Source organism: Aquarana catesbeiana, linkage group LG03 (assembly GCF_042186555.1).
Source record: "Aquarana catesbeiana isolate 2022-GZ linkage group LG03, ASM4218655v1, whole genome shotgun sequence".
Taxonomy (NCBI): domain Eukaryota; kingdom Metazoa; phylum Chordata; class Amphibia; order Anura; family Ranidae; genus Aquarana; species Aquarana catesbeiana.
In genome coordinates this window covers 715359978-715380056 of record NC_133326.1, presented here as the reverse complement: position 1 = coordinate 715380056, position 20079 = coordinate 715359978, and the positions used below count along the sequence as shown (strand labels likewise).

Here is a 20079-nt window from a genome sequence, read left to right as displayed (position 1 = left end):
ATTGTGAGCATTAGGATGGATACAGCATGTCCCGGAGGGGTGGGCGGGATATTTGGAGTAAGTTCACCTTTTCATTTCTCATTATAAGGAGAACTTACCTTTTATCTGAATTAGGGATTAGTGAGAGTTATAGGGGAGAGTGCAGAAACCGGTGCAGCTCTGCAGAGAAACCAATCAGCTTCCAGGTTTCTTTGTCAAAGCTTAATTGAACAAGCGGAAGCTAGAAGCTGATTGGCTGTCATGCACATCTGCACCAGATTTTGCACAACCCAGTTTTAGTAAATCTCCTCCAAAATTGTTATCAATATTTCGGCAATTTCCGGTACTATTTGTATCAATCAAATATATTACCGGGATTGTAGAGTTTGCTCGGCCTGAGGAAGGATTGGTTAAGATCGGAAACTGTCGCCAATTTTGTAACAATAGCGCGATCGGAGGTTCCTGTCCAATAATAACTTGTAGAAAATCTCCTCTAACGGACCACAAATGACTGTGATTGGGTAGTGGGTTAGGTTCAGGGTTTAGGGGATGGGGGTCAGGATTACAGGGTAGTAGTTGAGGATGGGGTTGGGGGGGGTAAGAGTTAGGATTAGGGGGGTCATTGTACCAATCAAAAATGTTTTTCTCTACCTGTAGTTCTGTGTGGTAAGTATTGTGATCCCCCCTCCCCCCGCAGTGAAAGCTGCACATACACCAGGAGGTCGCTGATTAATATCGGAGGGATTGGAGTCAGTTTGTAAAATAAACAGAAAAGGAGAGGAGTAGACGTAAGATGAAATATTTATTGGAACAGATCTGGTTGGTGATGGTGGAACTTTCTTCCTCTTTCTTCCTCTTTCTGGCTCCTGTATTGTCTTCCATTGGTCGTCGGGAAATGAGAAGCTGCGGAACAGCCGGGACTGCTGTTAGAAATCACAGGGCCCCGTACAACTTACCTGACAGGGGCCCGTCCAGCATGTGTAAGTCCCCGAACACAGACAGTGTGTATTTGGGGCCGCTCACCTGCACACCAGTCAGATTAGAGCCTGCAGCCGTGTTTGTACAGCCGCTGCATCTCCATAGAGTAATCCTACATTCACATCAATGCGTGTCAGGGACACGTGCAAAAATTGCACCCTTTCCCGACACTCATAGAAACGCGCTGCTGTTTAGCACGCAACGCGACGCTGTCGTTAGTTTTTAATATCACCCCTACACAACAAGGACTGTTTGTGTTTCTGACTCTTAGGGCTGCCCATTGACATGAATAGGCTGCCCTACATGTGGAAACGCGCTCACTCATGATAACACCTGTAGGTAAGTCTGACAGGCGGCTCCAGCTGCATGAAAAAAAAAAATACTCATTCACACAGCCAGATTACCTGTGAGAATGAGCCCTTCGTTATGTAGGGGTTTTTTTAATTTTTTTAAAAAAGAATGTACATTTTTTTTTAAAAATATCCCATTACATTGCAATACATGTTTAAGCCGGCCAACTGCGTCAAAGTAATCCCTCTCTGGCCAGTCCCTACTCTGCTCTGCAATATGCAAATGCTCCAGTGTATATAGTGCCCCTATGGAATATCCAGTGTATATAGTGCCCCTATGGAATATCCAGTGTATATAGTGCCCCTATGAAATATCCAGTGTATATAGTGCCCTCTATGGAATATCCAGTGTATATAGTGCCCTCTATGGAATATCCAGTGTATATACTGCCCTTTATGGAATTTCCAATGGATATAGTGCCCCTATGGAATATCCAGTGTATATAGTGCCCTCTATGGAATATCCAGTGGATATAGTGCCCTCTATGGAATATCCAGTGTATATAGTGCCCTCTATGGAATATCCAGTGTATATAGTGCCCTCTATGGAATATCCAGTGTATATAGTGCCCCTATGGAATATCCAGTGTATATAGTGCCCTCTATGGAATATCCAGTGTATATAGTGCCAATAGTGTATACATATATATAACCCATCAGGTGCTAAATGAAAGTGACCGCTATAAATTCTGGTTGAACCCTCTGATGCACACTACTATGCTTTCTAGTAAACTTTTCACAAAAAACAGGGATTTTTAGTTCACATTCATTGCAATGTAAGTTTTATGCCGGTCAACTGCTTCAAAATAATCCCTCTCTGGCCAGTCCCTACTCTGCTCTGCAAAATGCAGCACAACGCCGTCTATCTATCAATCTACCTGTCAGTCTATGACAGTGGTGGCTGTTTTTTTTGGGGGGGGGGGGGCGCGAACTGCGCTGCTTTAACTGGTAATTGCGAGGTCATGCAATGCTGTACCCAAACAAAATTTGCGTCCTTTTCTTCCAACAAATAGAACTTTCTTTTGATGGTATTTGATTGCCTTTGTGATATAAACGGAAAAGACCGAAAATTTGGGAAAAAAAAATGATATTTTCTACTTTTTGTTATAGGAAAAATCCAATAAACTCAATTTTAGTCATACATTTTGGCCAAAATGTATTCGGCCACATGTCTTTGGTAAAAAAATGTCAATAAGTGTATATTTATTGGTTTGCACAAAAGTTATATCTACAAACTAGGGTACATTTTCTGGAATTTACACAGCTTTTAGTTTATGACTGCCTATCTGATTTCTTGAGATGCTAAAATGGCAGGGCAGTACAAAACCCCCCCAAATGACCCCATTTTGGAAAGTAGACACCCCAAGGAAATGAGAGGCTTGTTAAGCCCATTGAATATTTTATTTTTTGTCACAAGTGATTGAAAAATTACAAAAAAAAGAAAAAAATACACAAAGTTGTCACTAAATGATATATTGTTCAAACATGCCATGGTTATATGTGGAATTACACCCCAAAATACATTAAGCTATGACTAAGAACTCCTTGTAGTGCAAAACGCGTAAGCTTTGTTCCACTTTGCTGTGACCTGTATTTTAGATAACACCCTATTGAATAAAGGCAAATATTTTTGGAGTGCGGCTGTCCTAAATTTCTTTGATGTCTAACCAAAATACATTCTGTTGCTTCTCCTGAGTATGGGGATACCACATGTGTGGGACTTTTTGGGAGCTTAGCCGCGTACAGGACCCCGAAAACCAATCACTGCCTTCAGGATTTCTAAGGGTGTAAATTTTTGATTTGACTCTTCACTGCCTATCACAGTTTTGGAGGCCCTGAAATGTCCAGATGGCACAAAACCCCCCAAATGACCCCATTTTGGAAAGTAGACACCCCAAGCTATTTGCTAAGAGGCATGCTGAGTATTTTGCAGCTCTCATTTGTTTTTGAAAATTAAGAAAATAAAAATTTTTTTTTTCTTTTTTCAATTTTCAAAACTTTGTGACAAAAAGCGAGATCTGCAATATACTCACCATACCTCTCTTTTTTGTAATTAGCTTGGGGTGTCTATTTTCCAAAATGGGGTCATTTGGGGGGGGGGTTGTGCTATATGGGCATTTCATGGCCTCCAAAACTGTGATGGGCAGTGAGGAGTGAAATCAAAAATTTGCACCCTAATGCCGCGTACACAGGACCGTTTTTTTCATCAGAATGAACTCTGACGGGTTTTTTCGACGGAGTTCCGCTGAAACGGACTTGCCTACACACGATGACACCAAAGTCCGATCGTTTAGAACGTGATGACATACGACGGGACTAGAAAAAGGAAGTTCAATAGCCAGTAGCCAATAGCTGCCATTGCGTCATTTTTGGTCCGTCGGAATAGCATACAGACGAGAGGTTTTCCCGATAGGAACTGATTCCGTCAGAAAGATTTGAAACATGTTCTATTTCTAGATCCGTCAGAATTTTAGAAAGAAAAAGTCCGATGAAGCCCACACACGATCGGAATGTCTGATGGAATGATTCCTACGCGGCATTAGAAAGCCTGAAGGCGGTGATTGGTTTTCGGGGTCCCGTACCCGGTTAGGCTCCTGAAAAAGTCTCACACATGTGGTATCCCCGTACTCAGGAGAAGCAGCAGAATGTATTTTGGGGTGTAATTCCACATATAACCATGGCCTGTGTGAACAATATATCATTTAGTGACAACTTTCTGTAAAAAAAAATTTTCCCCAGAAACTTGCGGCAAAATTTAAAATATAACATGGACTCAACATGCCTCTCAGCAAATAGCTTGAAGTGTCTTCTTTCCAAAATGGGGTCATTTGGGGGGGTTTGTGCCATCTGGACATTTCATGGCCTCCGTAACTGTGTGCAAGGAAGTGAAATCACCATTTTACGCCCTTAAAAAACCTGAAGGCGGTGATTGGTTTTCGGGGTCCTGTACGCGGCTAGGCTCCCAAAAAGTCTCACACATGTGGTATCCCCATACTCAGGAGAAGCAGCAGAATGTATTTTGGGGTGTAATTTCACATATTCCCATGGCATGTTTGAGCAATATATCATTTAGTGACAACTTTGTACAAAAAATAAATACAAATATTGTCCTTTTCCTGCAGCTTGTGGCAAAATATAAAATATTCCATGGACTCGACATGCCTCTCAGCAAATAGCTTGGGGTGTCTACTTTCCAAAATTGGGTCATTTGGGGGGGTTCTGAACTGTCCTGGCATTTTATGCACAACATTTAGAAGCTTATGTCACACATCACTCACTCTTCTAACCACTTGAAGACAAAGCCCTTTCTGACACTTTTTGTTCACATGAAAAAATATTTTTTTTTTGCAAGAAAATTAATTTGAATCCCCAAACATTATATATTTTTTAAAGCAAAGGCCCTACAGATTAAAATGGTGGGTGTTGCATTTTTTTTTAACAGTATTTGCGTGCACTAAAACACACTATATTGCCCAAATGTTTGATGAAATAAAAAAGATGATCTTATGCCGAGTACATGGATACCAAACACGACATGCTTTAAAATTGCGCACAAACGTGCAGCGGCGACAAACTACATACATTTTTAAAAAGCTTTTACAGGTTACCACTTTAGATTTGGAGAGGAGCTATACTGCTAAAATTACTGCCCTCGATCTGACCTTCGCGGTGATACCTCACATGCATGGTGCAATTGCTGTTTACATATGACGCCAGACCGACGCTTGCGTTCGCCTTTTTGCATGTGAGCGCGGGGGGACAGGGGTGCTTCTTCTTTTTTTTTTTGCTTTATTTTATTTTTAAACTGTTACTTTAATTTTTATTTTATTTTTTATCATTTTTATTGTTACCTCAGGGAATGTAAATATTCCCTATGATAGCAATAGGCAGTGGCAGGTACTCTTTTTTTTTTTTTTTTTTTTAAATTGAGGTCTATTAGACCCTAGATCTCTCCTCTGCCCTCTAAGCATCTGATCACACCAAAATCGTTGTGATAAAATGCTTTCCCAATTTCCCAATGGCGCTGTTTATATCCGGCGAAATCTAATTCATGAAATGCTCGTAGCTTCCGGTTTCTTAGGCCATAGAGATGACTGGAGCAAAAGGCGCATGCGCGGGAGTTCCAATATGGCTGCTTGAGCCAGAAGCTCCGCTCCACCCCGGACCGCAGAGCCGCACTACGGCGAATACAGCCCTCCCCGCCGCTTCCAGCTAACTCTCCCGTGTCAAGGACCCTCCGAGGAGCCAGCGGAGATGTCCGGCCCCCCGGTGAGGAGAGATCTCGGCCCGCTTTTCGATACGGCGGGAGCGGATGGGATTCCCAAGATGGCCGCCAGCACGGAATCCACACAGCCACACGCGGCTCAGCACCCCAAGGCTCCGGAACACAGGCCAGTACTTACCCCACCGACTCTCACTTATGCCCAGGCTACACAGGGGCCCTCACCTGCCCTTCAGTCTCCCTATCAGAGCTCCCAGAAACCTCAGGCCGCTGCAAAGGCCTCCACAGGCTCCACAAACATGGGGCGCTCCAGGAGATGTCTCCCCAGGCCCTCCCCATACAGGCCCAGCTCTCAGGGGTAGCTCATCAGCCCTCAGGCTTTTCATTAAATGACTTAACCCAAATGCAAGAAGAAATGTTTCTTAAATTCTCCTCATTGCTGGAGAAAGGTCTGGCCACCACAGCACATCAGATCACTAACACTATCAAAGCTGACCTATCAAATATAGGCTCGAGAATAGAAGCAATAGAGGAAAAAGTGGAGTGCACGGTCTCCAAAACGAACCAAAATGCAGCCCACCTTCAGTCTGTTCAGGAACAACTAGATGTGGCCCTTTCCAGGATAGACGAACTCGAGAACAGGTCCAGGAGATATAATTTCAGAATTAGAGGCCTCCCTGAAACCTTCACGGATATTCCCTCCACGGTTCAGGACATTATCTCTGAAATCATTCCTAATATCCCCTCCCAGCGTCTCGAATTAGACAGGGCTCACAGATCCCTCGGTCCCCCCAGACAAGACGGCTCACCCAGAGACATAATTGTGAAAGCACACTTTTTTGCGACCAAGGAGGAAGTCATGCGACAATCCCGTCAGAACCCCAAACTGCAACACCGGGGCCATCAGATCCAGATTTTCGCGGATTTAGCACCCTCCACTATCCAGAGACGCAGAACCCTGAAACCTCTTCTCTTGAACCTATCACAAAGGGACGTTAAATATCGCTGGACCTTCCCTTTCGCAGTCAAATTCACGCTGCAGGGTAAAACCCACTCCTTTTCCAGCTTCTCAGAAGGTGAAAAACTGCTTCTTTCCCTTAAACTCATCTCACAGGAAGCCCCAATGGACTTTTCTGCATCCTCATCAGGCTCGACAAAACGCCCCCCACCAGGCAGTCCTGTCTCCCCCTTATGGAATAAGAATACGTCCAAGAGGAGCAAGGAGGGAAAACCATCATAAGGCCAGGCTGGCCTCTTCTCCTTTCTATGTCCCAGCAGGGACTTTTGTTCGGGGTGCTGGTCCACACAGTTGCCGGAGCTGGAGCTCCACACCCCACCACGGCTCAAAGGCTTGATAAGCCCATCTTCAGAACTACACCCCTCAATGCACTTCATAGCACTATTTTTCCACAACGAAAACCCCCCCCACAGGGAATAGAAAGTACCCGGCCATCACCAGATTTTCTACATTCTTCCCTTCAGCGGAACTGTCCAGCGGACTCAGACGCTCCCCGGAAGAAGTTCGGATTGCCGGGACTTTAGGCATAAGCGGACTGTAGATTGGTTTGAGTAATAATGGGATTTTGGTTCCTAACCCCGCTCTAGTTCAGGGCAAGATTACTCATATGTCTAGCTAATGATGACCCAAAGTACATTTTTTTTTTTTTTTTTCTTTTCTCCCTCTACAAAGTAGAACCAGGGTCATCCAGGATCCCTGACATCTCATATTTGGGGTTGGGAGGGGGGTGGAAGTGCTGAGGCGGGTGGGGTGTTCTCCTTTTTCATTTAAATATTAAGGTATAGTACCACTTAACCTGGCAAGTAGTGCCATGAGTTAAGGGCTGTTTGAATTTTATTTCAGTTGCACTTTAACGTTAGTGTGTATGTTTCCATGTTTTACAGTGATAAAGATAGGGTCCGGGGTGGATACCATGTGCCTCCTCCCATTTCTAAAGAACCTAAGTGTCCTTTGGACTTGGGACTTCAGTCGGCCTCCCAGCTGGACTGAAGATTTGTTTTGGGTTTGTTGTGGGAAATTTTCCACAAGATCCCAAGGGTCATATTTTGAGACCCATGTTGTTACTATTATTGCTCTTATGTGTCTGTTTGCCCTTTTCTTTTCTTTATTTCCTCTCACCCCCCTTCTTTTTTCCAGCCGTCCTGCGGGTAGGAGCCTCGCGCCCCCCAGAGATAAACACAGAAGACGCCCAATACGTATCTTGCCCCGAAACGCATGGAAGACTTCCATTGGTGAGTGGCTGCTTGATCTTGAGTCCCCCTCCCCTCTGCTCAGATGTCTGACGCACTTACTCTAGGAACTGATCTCAAGGTGGCCTCTCACAATGTCCAGGGACTAAATTCACCTAGAAAAAGGAGACTGGCCTTGGATCACTATAAATCCTTAAGACTCGATGTAGTTCTTCTTCAAGAGACTCACTTTCCCATCCGGTACACCCCAAAGTTCCTCCACTCGTACTATCCATCCTTCTTCCTAGCGAATGCCCCTAACAAGACTAAGGGGGTGGCAATCCTATTTTCCAAGAATAGCAAATTCTCCTATATTTCAGATTATAAGGATCCGGAGGGAAGATTTCTAGTGGTGAAGGGGACCCTGGAAGGAGTTCTATACACAATCATCTCATACTACGCCCCGAATAAGGGTCAAGCATCCTTCTTCCAGGGACTCCTAGGTACAATAGAACCCCTTCTGGAAGGGAAGGTCATTATGGGAGGAGACTCTAATGTGGCGTTTGACCAGAGATTGGACAAAACTAGACCCCCCAAGGACCAGCTCACGCGCCCCACGAAATTAAGCACTAAAATAGCTAAACTGCTACATACTCATGGTCTTATAGACATCTGGAGGGAACTAAACCCCAGAAGTAGGGACTACACTCACTTCTCCGCCCCCCACCAATCTTACGCCAGGATTGACCACATACTGATCCCTTCCTCATTAATTCCCCTCTCCAAAAAAGCCACAATATTGGACACAGCCTGGTCGGACCATTCTTTGGTCCTCCTTACCCTGAGAAACGTCATCTCGGGACGAGGTGGCTCCTACTGGCGACTAAACGAATCCCTGCTCTCTGACCCCCGCTACTGTAAGGAGATAGCAGACTCCATTAAAGAATACTTTACCCTTAATGACATAGACAATATCTCCCCAGAGACCTTGTGGGCTGCCCACAAGGCAACCATCAGAGGCACCCTAATCAGGATCGCGACTCAATACAAAAAGGAGCGCTTAATAGATATTCAACGACTTGAAAAAACATTCCTCACATTAAAAGCTGAACACAAAAAACACCCGAACAGGGTCCTTTTAGAAAGGTTAGATGCGACTAGACTTGAGCTGAACCTCACCTTAATGGCCAAAGCAGAGAAAAACATCAGGTGGAGTGGAGCCAAATTTTATTGCCAAAGGGACAGATTCGGCTCAATGCTAGCCTCCAAACTCACCCCGAGATTCCGATCCTCTTCTTTCCCTAAACTTAGAATCGCAGGTCATCCCCCAACGGCGAACCCCAGTAAAATAATGTCAGCCTTCCATGATTTCTATGAAAATCTCTACAAATCCCCACAATCAGGGAAGGGCCCTTTAACCACGGCCTTTCTAGACAATCTGCAGATCCCTTCGATCTCCACAGATTGCAGAGACCTAATGGAAGGAGCCTTTTCAGTAGAGGAGGTAAGGACGGTTATAAAAGGCTTAAAGCCCGGATCGGCCCCAGGGCCAGATGGCTTCTCGGTCCCTTACTACAAACAATATGGAGAAATCCTAGCTCCGTACCTGGCTAAATTTTTCAATTCCATTAAAACAGGTAATCCCCTCGACACACAACTGAACACTGCATTTATCTCGGTCATCCCCAAACCAAACAAAAATCACGAGGAAGTTGAAAATTACAGGCCGATCTCCCTGATTAATAATGACCTCAAAATCCTCACCAAAATCCTGGCCGACCGCCTCTCATCTTTTATTAATCTCTTTATACACAAGGACCAGGTTGGTTTCATACCAGGGAGACAGGGACCAGACCAAATTAGAAGAGCAATAGACATTGTTTCCATCCTCCAATCGAATTGGGAAGGGGGACCGAAACAGGAAGGTTTCCTCCTCTCCTTGGACCTCCATAAGGCCTTTGATTCTATCGAGTGGCCTTATCTTTTCTCCTTAATGGAGAAATGGGGATTCGGCCCTAGCTTTCTTGGGACACTAAAAGCCTTATACTCCACCCCAAGAGCAATAATCCGCTTACAAGGCCATTACTCCAAACCTCTATCTATAGCAAGAGGGACTAGACAGGGCTGCCCTCTATCCCCCTTAATTTTCGCCATTGCGATTGAAACCCTTGCAATCGCAGTCAGATCGGATCCCAATATTTCTGGGGTGAAATGTGGCGAACAAATCCACAAATGCGGGCTCTTCGCCGATGATATGCTCTTATTCATTACATCACCAATCACTTCCCTACCAAATCTGTGCAAACTCCTAAAGGAGTTCTCACGGATATCGGGCCTACAGGTAAACTACTCCAAATCATCCGCACTGAACATTTCCCTCAAACCACATGTGGTCTCCTCCCTCCAGAATGCCTTTGAGTTTAGATGGAGCGACACTTTTATTGACTATTTAGGGATCAGGCTCACCGCGAAAACAGAGCTACTCTATTCGGCCAACTTCCCTCACATTTACCGCAAACTGGAGTCAGACCTGGGCAATTGGGCTAAGGGAGGGATCTCTTGGCTAGGTAGAGTTCATGCAATTAAAATGACCTTACTACCCAGACTCCTCTACCTTTTCAGGGCCCTCCCGATAAGCATTGTAAAAGACCATCTTACTACATTCCAAAGGAAAATCATCAAGTTTATCTGGGGAGACAAGGGGCACAGACTCCAACAAAATACCTTATACTTGTCTAGATCTCAGGGGGGCTTAGGTCTCCCTCAACTTTTCTGGTACTATCAAGCGGCTAGACTTGCCCAGCTTTCAATAGTGTATGGGAAGACAGAAAAACCAGATTGGATCCAAATAGAGAGACAGGCTGTACCATCATACACCCTAGACTTCCTAATGTGGGTCCCTCCTAGAAAACGCCCCCCGATTCTCTCACCAACTCTTTCTCATTCCTTTAAATTATGGGACTCTCTAAGAAACAATCGGAGCTTGATCTCCAGTTGCCACCCACTAGCTCACATATTTAATAACCCGGACTTCGTTCCAGGTCTAGACATCAAAGCATTCCGTTGGTGGTTGGATAAGGGGATGTACCGGATTGGACACTTCTATACGAGTTTAGGCCCTATTACCCTGGCCTTTTGTGTGAGCAAATTGGAGATGCCTACCTCGGAGAGATTCAGATTTCACCAAATCCGCCACTTCCTTGTCCACAACGGGGAGGCAAAATTGGCCCCCCACTCATTCACGCCTTACGAACTCTGGTGCGGCGGGTCTTCTGAGCAGAGGGGAGGCATCTCCGTCATATATCAGTCACTCGCCAATCAGTCAACCAAGACCCCATATATGCTCGCGTGGGAAGCAGACCTGTCTATGCAGTGGGATCTTGATAAATGGAGGACCACCTTTTTCAGGGCATACAGGGGCATTAAGAACATTTCCATGATAGAGTCTAGTCTTAAGGTTTTTACCAGGTGGTATCTACCTCCTGACAGATTAGCCAAGATGTTCCCTTCGGCTGACCCTGGTTGTTTTAGAGGATGTTTACTTAGGGGCACACTGGTCCATATATTCTGGGAGTGCCCAAGATTGAGGACATTCTGGAACAAGATCTTCCTCCTGATAAAGAAAATCACCAAGGTCCATATCCCGAAAACACCTTCGATGGCTCTCCTAAATGACAATTTGCCCAGGGTCCCGAAGCTTGCCAGCAAACTCATACATTTTATTTTCCTGGGCGCTAAGCTCACCATAGCCAAGGCTTGGAAGAAACCCAAAGTATCCCTTAAGGCGACGATCCGGAAAATTTCCTGGATCATGGCCCAAGAGAAGCTGGCTAGCATTCTAGACAACTCAGTGGACCGGTTTGAGGCTACTTGGGAACCCTGGGCAAGTTTCGTTGGCATCTCCCTGATTCCGGGTGTGCATCCACAACTCAGCTGATTGCTACGGGGTTGCGGGGCGCCTCCCCGCGGGCTGGCTCCCTTTCCTCTCTTCTTTCTCCCTCCCTCCCCTCTCTTTTCTACACTCTTTTCTTTCTCGCTTTTCAGCTGTCGTAAAGTTCCGAACCACAGACAGTCCGATGGTCTTAATATCACTCTTATTCCCTGTTGGAATAAGACAGTCAAAAGGTCATAGTATCACTCTTATTCCCTGTTGATTCCGGCTATAAGGGGCTCTAATACTATAATGTTGTTCTCTAGCTGGTTGTTTATTTGTCAGCAATGTTTACAGGGCGTCGGGGGGGGGGCTAATGGAGGTTTCGCCGGTCACAGTGAGTTCCCTTTTGGGGTGCCGTCGGAACCCCCGTGGCCGCCTACAGCCGCCCCTTGATTAGCCCAGAGATTTATCCTCTCTTTAGCTCCTTTCCTGTGGTAAATGGTATTGTTCCTTTAGATTATCAGTTAAAACCACAGGCCGGAACCTAACCCTTCACACTTATTATTTCTTTTCTTTTATTGTCTGTGTTTCGATTGTGATACTTCTTCTTTTTGTAATACCTACCCCACAGGGGTCTAACTGTATGTGATATGACCAATGTGCATTTATGATTCAGCGAATGTACGATATATGACTTCTTTTTTGAAAAATCCAATAAATATTTTGAAAAGGAGATGACTGGAGTCGTTCTGGTCTCTGATCAGCTCTATGGTCAGCTGGCAGAACCACCGGGTGCATTCTCAGATTCCCTGTCTGGACAGGAGAGCCCGAGACAACCATGGAAGACGGTGGGGGGGGAACGTTCCCTCCCACTGCTTGTAAAAGCAGTCTAGAGGCTAATTAGCTGCGAGGATTGCTTTTACATGAAAGCCGACCGCTGGCTGAAAAGTATGATACCAAGATGATACCTAAACCTGCAGGCATCATTCTGGTATAACCACTCAAAGTCCAGCAGCATACCAATATGTTGCTGGCCCTTGTTGGGCAAATATTGTAATCTTTTTTTTCATGCAGCCTGTGGGCTGCACAAAAAAGAGATTGATCGGTGGGTATGCCCACCATTAGAATGCCGCCCTTCATCCACCAGTTCTAATGATGGGCATACATGCACCATTTTTTTTTTTGAACTGTGGTGGTGAAATCACCTCCTACAGTGCTGGAGTTGCTGATTTACGTATCGTGGGAGCAAACGCTTTTTTTTGTAACTGTAACTTTTATAACTGTAACCGGTTCCAAGTTCGGGTCTCTCAAAATGCGATGGCATCTTGGGAGACCCTGTGAAAGTGTGCCTAGTCTGTGCAATGCTGTACCCTACGCTAATACTCAACTAGTGAATGGTAGCGTTCAAAACATTCACCAATGCAAAGACCAGGATTGTCAGGACAGGAGGGACAATAATAGCGGGTGTCACGCCTATATCCGCGCTTGCTGCAGACACAACATCTTTTTTGGGGGGGTTCATTGGGTAGGGGTACTCGGGAGGACATAAAGAAAATGCCTCTCATGCAGCCGACTGCATTTGGTTGGGGATGTGAATGGGGGAAGTACGGGCGCTGCAGAAGTGGTGGGTTCCCAATTAGGATTGGCGAATGCAGCAGGAAGGGCATTATGGGCACGACGGGCCTGTGTTTGTCTTCTTCTTGTTGGCAGCGGGAAACTACTTGTGCTTGCCACCTCACCAGCTTGAACTGCACTTATGGGACTCGCCACGTCACCAAGTGTTACTGCAGTGCTGGTTTGACTACGACCGGGGTGTACTAGGCCGCTGGTGCTTGCCAGTTCACCAAAACGCTACCAAAAAAACTGTTAGTGATCGCAGGGATCAGGCCTGACTCTGCGAACGCTGCAGTTATGCGTTTAGTGTTTTGTAAGTGACAGTGATCGATCGATACTGCACTTGGGTGGGCTGGGCTGGGCCGGGCGGAGGGGCAAAATGCAGGTGCTAGCAGGTATCTGGGCTGATCCCGCTAACACTGCGTTTTTGGGAACCCTAAACTGCTGGGGACGCCAGTATAGATCTAATCGGATCAGATATTGATCCGTTCAGATACTATACCACTAAGGGAGGTGTACGGTGTGTGCGTGGGTGTTAGCGCTACTGGCACTAACCTGACGCTGCCTGGGGCGACGCAGACCCTATCTGACCCTAAAACCTAACTTATATCACAGCCGGGCAATCAAGGGGCTGAACCTTTGTTCGGTAATAAACGACGGGTGCCCTGACACTATAAAAAATAAACTAACTAACCAGCGTCAACCGTAACAGTTATACGGTGATCACTGGTGAAAGGGTTAACTAGGGGGCAATCAAGGGGTTAAAACCTTTATTAGGTAGTATATGGGGGTCCCTGACGCTATAAAACGCTGACAGCGAACCTATATATTTACCTCCCGAACTAGTGGCACCAGTGACACTAATACAGCGATCAGAAAAACTATTGCTTAGTGACACTGGCGACGGGGGGTGATCAAGGGGTTAAAACTTTATTATGGGGAGTTAGGGGGATACCCTAGACCTAAAGGGGGCTAACACTAACTGCCCTACCACACTAACTGTCACAAACTGACACCAATGCAGTAATCAGAAAAAAAAAAAAAACTGCTTGGTGTCAGTGTGACGGGGGGGGGGGGGGGTGATGGGGGGTGTAATGTATGCCTTCTACTGTGTGTGTAGTGTTTGTGCACTCACATCGATGTCTTCTCTCCTTGGCGCCGGAACGGAAAATACCGAGCCGAGGAGAGATGACATCACTTCCTCCGCTTCTGTTTACATTACAGAAGCCGAGGAAGCATTTCATTCGCCAGGAGCGATCGCGAGGGGGGAGCCACGAATGGGTGGCCTCCCCCTCACCTTTGATCGCCCCTGACGAGAATCTAACCGCCGCAGGCACCGTGGGGGGTCCGATCGGACCCCCCGCCCGCGGGCAGGCAAGGACGTACAGGTAAGTCCTAATGCCTGCCCGTGCCATTCTGCCGACGTACATCGTCGTGCGGCGGTCAGCAAGTGGTTAATGCCAAACCAATGTTGGGCATGCCTGTAATGTGTTTTTTTTTTTTGTGGAGCCTGTGGGCTAAACAAAAAAAAGAACAGATTCCTTCATTTACATTGATCGATATGAATAAAGAAATCTCTGCCTGAAAAAGTGTATGGTATGACCACTATTAGAATCTTCTTTTTGGGCATACCTAATGTTGTGTTTTTCATCCAGCCCTAACAGATTCCTCCATTCACATTGATCAATGTGAAAAAAACAAATCTCTGCCAGAGAAAAAGTGAAAAAAATTATATGCCGAAGCATAAGGACAATCTGACCATGCCAGGCCCCTCATGCTTGGGCATACACATTCTTTTTTTTTTTTTTAACTGCAGGTGAAAAATCGCCTCCTGCAGTGCGGCAGACACTGCGTATGTATTCTGAAAATAGCACCCTGCTGCTGTCAGAATAAACAGATCAGTGCTGCAGCTGATAAGCGTTCCTGCAAAGCTGATTTACGTTCCATGGACTCAACATGCCTTTCAGCAAATACTTTGGGGTGTCTACTTTCCAAAAAGGGGTAATTTGAGGGGTGTATGAACTGTCCTGGCATTTTATGCCCAACATTAGAAGCTTCCGCCACACATCCACCCACTCTTCTAATGTCGGGCATATATGTAATGTTCTTTTTTTTTTGTTCGGCCCGCAAAGGGGGAACAGATTCCTCCATTCACATAGATTAATGTGGATAAGTAACTAGAATGTTAACCCTAACAATTGCCCCTAACCCCAATGATTACCTCAAACCCTAACCCTTAACTTTAAAAATTAGCCTTAACAATAGTCCTTGACCCTAACATAACCCTAAGTCCTTAACCCTGACATTTAACTGTAACCCTAGCCCTTAATCCCAACATATAGCCCTAGCCCTTAACTCTAACCCTAGCCCTTAACCCTAATGCCGCATACACACGGTCGGACTTTTCGTTTACAAAAGTCCGACAGCCTGTCCGACAGACTTCCGGCGGACTTTCGGCGGACTTGCAGCAGACTTTCTAACGAACGGACTTGCCTACACACGACCACACAAAAGTCCGACGGATTCGTACGTGATGATGTACACCGGACTAAAATAAGGAAGTTCATAGCCAGTAGCCAATAGCTGCCCTAGCATGGGTTTTTGTCCGTCGGACTACCACACAGACGAGCGGATTTCGGGGTCCGTCGTAGTTACGACGTAAAGATTTGAAGCATGTTTCAAATCTAAAGTCCGTCGGATTTGAGGCTGAAAAAGTCTGCTGAAAGTCCGGAGAAGCCCACACACGATCGGATTACCAGCCAGCTTTAGTCCATCGGCGTCCGTTGGACTTTTGTAGACGAAAAGTCCGACCGTGTGTACGCGGCATAACATTTAACTGTAACCCTAGCATATAACCCTAGCCCCTAACTCTAGCCCTAGCCGCATCAACCGCACTCTGCATAGATGTGAACCTAGCCTTAAAGTAAAACTTCATCTGGAAAGGGAAATTCTGCTCATCCTTCTCCCTCCTCCCTCCTCTACCACTTTTAGAAGTTTTTTTTTTTCTGGGAGCTGGTGCCTATTTCTGACAGGTATCAGCTCCCACTTAGGTGAGCAGAGTGGAAGTTCTGCCCCCCCCCATCAGATTTACCTCTCACAAACGGGAACGGGGCAGCGCGGCTATACCGCCGGCAAAGCGCCTCTGCGGAGGCGATTTGCGGTGGTTTTTAACCCTTTCTCGGCCGCTAGCGGGGGGTAAAACCACCCCGCTAATGGCCGAATACCGACGGTAAAGCGCCACTAACAATAGCGGCGCTTTACCGCCGACACCACCCCCCGCCCCAGTGTGAAAGGGGCCAAACAGACTCTCACAGCTTCCCTGCAGACTGCTCCTTGCTCCATTGTAGACTCAGTCCCCTCTTCCTGGCAGACTCCTCTCCACTTCCTGAAAGTCTCTCCCTGCTCTCTGACACTCCACTTCCCTACGCTCCCGCACTTCTCTCTCTCCCTAGCAGACCTCTCCCTGTCCCCTTGCAGACTCCTCCCTGCTTCCTGTAGACTCCCACTTGCTTTCCTACAGATCGGGGCGTAGGCTCTGCCCTGCTACCTCACAGTCTTAGACTGGCTACCTCGTAGACTCCTGGGCTGAGTCTGCAAGCGAGCCGGGACAACATTTTTGAGGGAGCCAGGCTGAGACTGTTGGGAAGAGGGGACTAAGTCGACAAGGGAGCGAGGGGGAGACTGCAGGAGAGCTTTAGGTGTCTGTCCCCCAACAGACTTCTCTCTGCTCGTCTGCACACTCCTCCCTGCTCCATCGTAGGCTCAGTCCTGACTTCCTCACAGTCTCAGTCTGGCTCCCTTGTAGTCTCTGTCCCGTCTCCCTTGTAGTCTCTGTCCCGTCTCCCTTGTAGTCTCTGTCCCGTCTCCCTTGTAGTCTCTGTCCCTGCTCCCTTGTAGTCTCTGTCCCGGCTCCCTTATAGTCTCAGTCTGACTCCCTTGTAGACTCTGTTCCAGCCCCCTTGTAGTCCCTGTCCCGGTTCCCTTGTAGACTCTTTCCCGGTTCCCTTGTAGACTCTTTCCCGGTTCCCTTGTAGACTGTCCTGGTTCCCTTGTAGACTCTGTCCCGGCTCCACTGTAGTCTCTGTCCCGGTTCCCTTGTAGACTCTGTCCCGGCTCCCTTGTAGTCTCTGTCCCGGTTCCCTTGTAGACTCTTTCCCGGTTCCCTTGTAGACTCTTTCCCGGTTCCCTTGTAGACTCTTTCCCGGTTCCCTTGTAGACTCTTTCCCGGTTCCCTTGTAGACTCTGTCCCGGTTCCCTTGTAGACTCTGTCCCGGTTCCCTTGTAGTCTCTGTCCCGGCTCCCTTGTAGTCTCTGTCCCGGCTCCCTTATAGTCTCAGTCTGACTCCCTTGTAGACTCTGTTCCAGCCCCCTTGTAGTCCCTGTCCCGGTTCCCTTGTAGACTCTTTCCCGGTTCCCTTGTAGACTCTTTCCCGGTTCCCTTGTAGACTCTGTCCCGGTTCCCTTGTAGACTCTGTCCCGGTTCCCTTGTAGACTCTGTCCCGGCTCCACTGTAGTCTCTGTCCCGGTTCCCTTGTAGACTCTGTCCCGGCTCCCTTATAGTCTCTGTCCCGGTTCCCTTGTAGACTCTTTCCCGGTTCCCTTGTAGACTCTGTCCCGGCTCCACTGTAGTCTCTGTCCCGGCTCCACTGTAGTCTCTGTCCCGGCTCCACTGTAGTCTCTGTCCCGGCTCCCTTGTAGTCTCTGTCCTGGCTCCCTTTTAGTTTTAGTTAGTTTAAGTCTGACTCCCTTGTAGTCTCTGTCCTGGCTCCCTTATAGTCTCAGTCTGACTCCCTTGTAGACTCTGTTCCAGCCCCCTTGTAGTCCCTGTCCTGGTTCCCTTGTAGACTCTTTCCTGGTTCCCTTGTAGACTCTGTCCCGGCTCCCTTGTAGTCTCTGTCTAACTCCCTTGTAGACTCTGTTCCAGGTCCCTTGGAGTCACTGTCCCGGTTTGCTTGTAGTCTCTGTCCTGGCTCCCTTGTAGTTTTAGTCTGACTCCCTTGTAGACTCTGTCCTGGCTCCCTTGTAGTCTCTGTCCCGGCTCCTTTGTAGTCTCTGTCCCAGCTCCCGGAGCCAGGCTGGGACTGATGAGAAGAGGGGACTAAGTCTACGAGGGAGTGGGGAGGAGAATGCAGGAGAGCTTTAGGCGTCTGTCCCCCCACAGACTCCTCTCTGCTCCTCTGCACACTCCTCCCTGCTCCATCGTAGGCTCAGTCCTGACTTCCTCACAGTCTCAGTCTGGCTCCCTTGTTGACTCTGTCCCAGCTCCCTTGTGGACTTAGCCCAGTCCAGCTATTTTATATGATGTGTCCTGTTCCTAGATCCGGTAGGATTTCCTTGAAGCTGCATGTCCATCGGACTTTGTACTCTCTGGAAGTCCTGTTTCCTCGGGGTATATGATGATTGCTGGATTTCAATGGTGGTAGATGGTTGAGAAAGAACACTAGGCGTGAAATTCCTCGCAGTATTTTACGCCGATTTCCATAAGCTCCACCCTGGCGTGTTTCGGCTTCAGTTTAGCTTTTGTATGGCTCTCCATTGATCACTCTCAAATGAAAAGCCATCGAATAGCAATTGCTCCTCGGCTGGAATGTTCTCATCGTCTAGGAGGTCCTCCAGTGGTATCTTCTGCCTTGTAACTTTTGTGAGGCCCTGAAATAGAAAAAAGAGAACAATGAGATCCATGAATGATTAGGAGAAACCCCTCCTATGTAGGGATGCACCGATATATTGGCTGCGGAACATTATCGGCCAAGAATAAGGTTATCTGCATTTTGCCGATAGAAAAAAAAAAAAAGGTGCCGATAATGGCATGACGCGTCCTATTGATTTTCAATGCAAAATCGTGTCCCATTGACTTCAATGCAAAAAAAAACCCCTATTGACACACTGATCAAATACATACCTTTCGACGTACAAAGAATGGGGGGCGCGTCTCTCTCGCCTCCACCTCCTCCCAGTTTATTCCTCTGAAAAACGGGTGTTTTCTGATGTTGCGGTAAGTCACTTTGTGCACCTCATGGTCTCCGAGCTACAGGGAAAAAAAGAAAACAGAAAAACATAAGATGACAGTATTGGCTCATGAAGTGCACTGACTCTTTGGTGGAGCCTATATGGCTACTCTCCTTGTCCCGCTGGAACTGTGTCACTACTTACCTTTTTCAGCAGGTCCACGAAGTCGGGGTCGGTGTCCATCAGGTACGGTGGCCTTAGACAGTTCATGGGATTGTCTAGTGCACTAAAGGTTGACTCAGTACCGAAAGCCAGATCACGTAACGTTTCCCCCAACGAGTAATAATCCATGGTTGGGTGACGCAGCATCTGTGGGGAAATCAGAGAGAGAAGGATAAGGATTAAAAGTTAGGCTAGAGACCAGCAGCACCAACATTACAACAAGTATTCAGTTTCAATGTGTAAATGTTAGTCCCCAGGGGTGGATGGTAGCTGGATGGGACCCCCAGGGCCAGCTGATGGTCAGACGGCGCCCCCCCAGGACTGGACAGGACCCCCAGGACTGGACATCACCCATATGGCTAGATGGTAGCTGGATGGGACCTCCAAGGCCAGATGATGGTTAGACAGGGCCCCCCAGGACTGGACAGGACCCTCAGGGCCAGATGGTAGCTGGGAAGAACCCCCAGGTGCAGGTATTAGCTGGACAGGATCCGCAGAACCAGATAGTGGCTGGATGAGGCCCCCAGGACTGGACGCGATACCCAGATGGGTAACTGGACCAAGGTCATTAATCCAATCCTAATCTGATAATTGTTCTGTATATACAGGTTCTGTTTAATCCAGGCCTAGTATGGTTGATAATTGCCCTGTGTATGGGCACATTGGACTTACCTTGCGTTCAGGCGTGTAGACACTTGCAATGC

The 20079-nt window shown here is 47.1% G+C and overlaps 1 long non-coding RNA gene across 4 annotated transcripts in view; it reads left to right on the top strand.

The window, feature by feature from the left end:
• The window catches only part of LOC141133686 (uncharacterized), a 237959-nt gene that overhangs the window by 94796 nt on the left and 123084 nt on the right, over positions 1-20079 (top strand). Inside the window, exon 3 of one of the 4 annotated variants that reach the window (XR_012243109.1) lies at positions 7685-7779. The exons of the other annotated variants lie outside the window; for them this stretch is intronic. This is a non-coding gene — a long non-coding RNA (uncharacterized lncRNA). The remainder of the gene's footprint in view (positions 1-7684; positions 7780-20079) is intronic. 4 annotated transcript variants of the gene reach the window in all.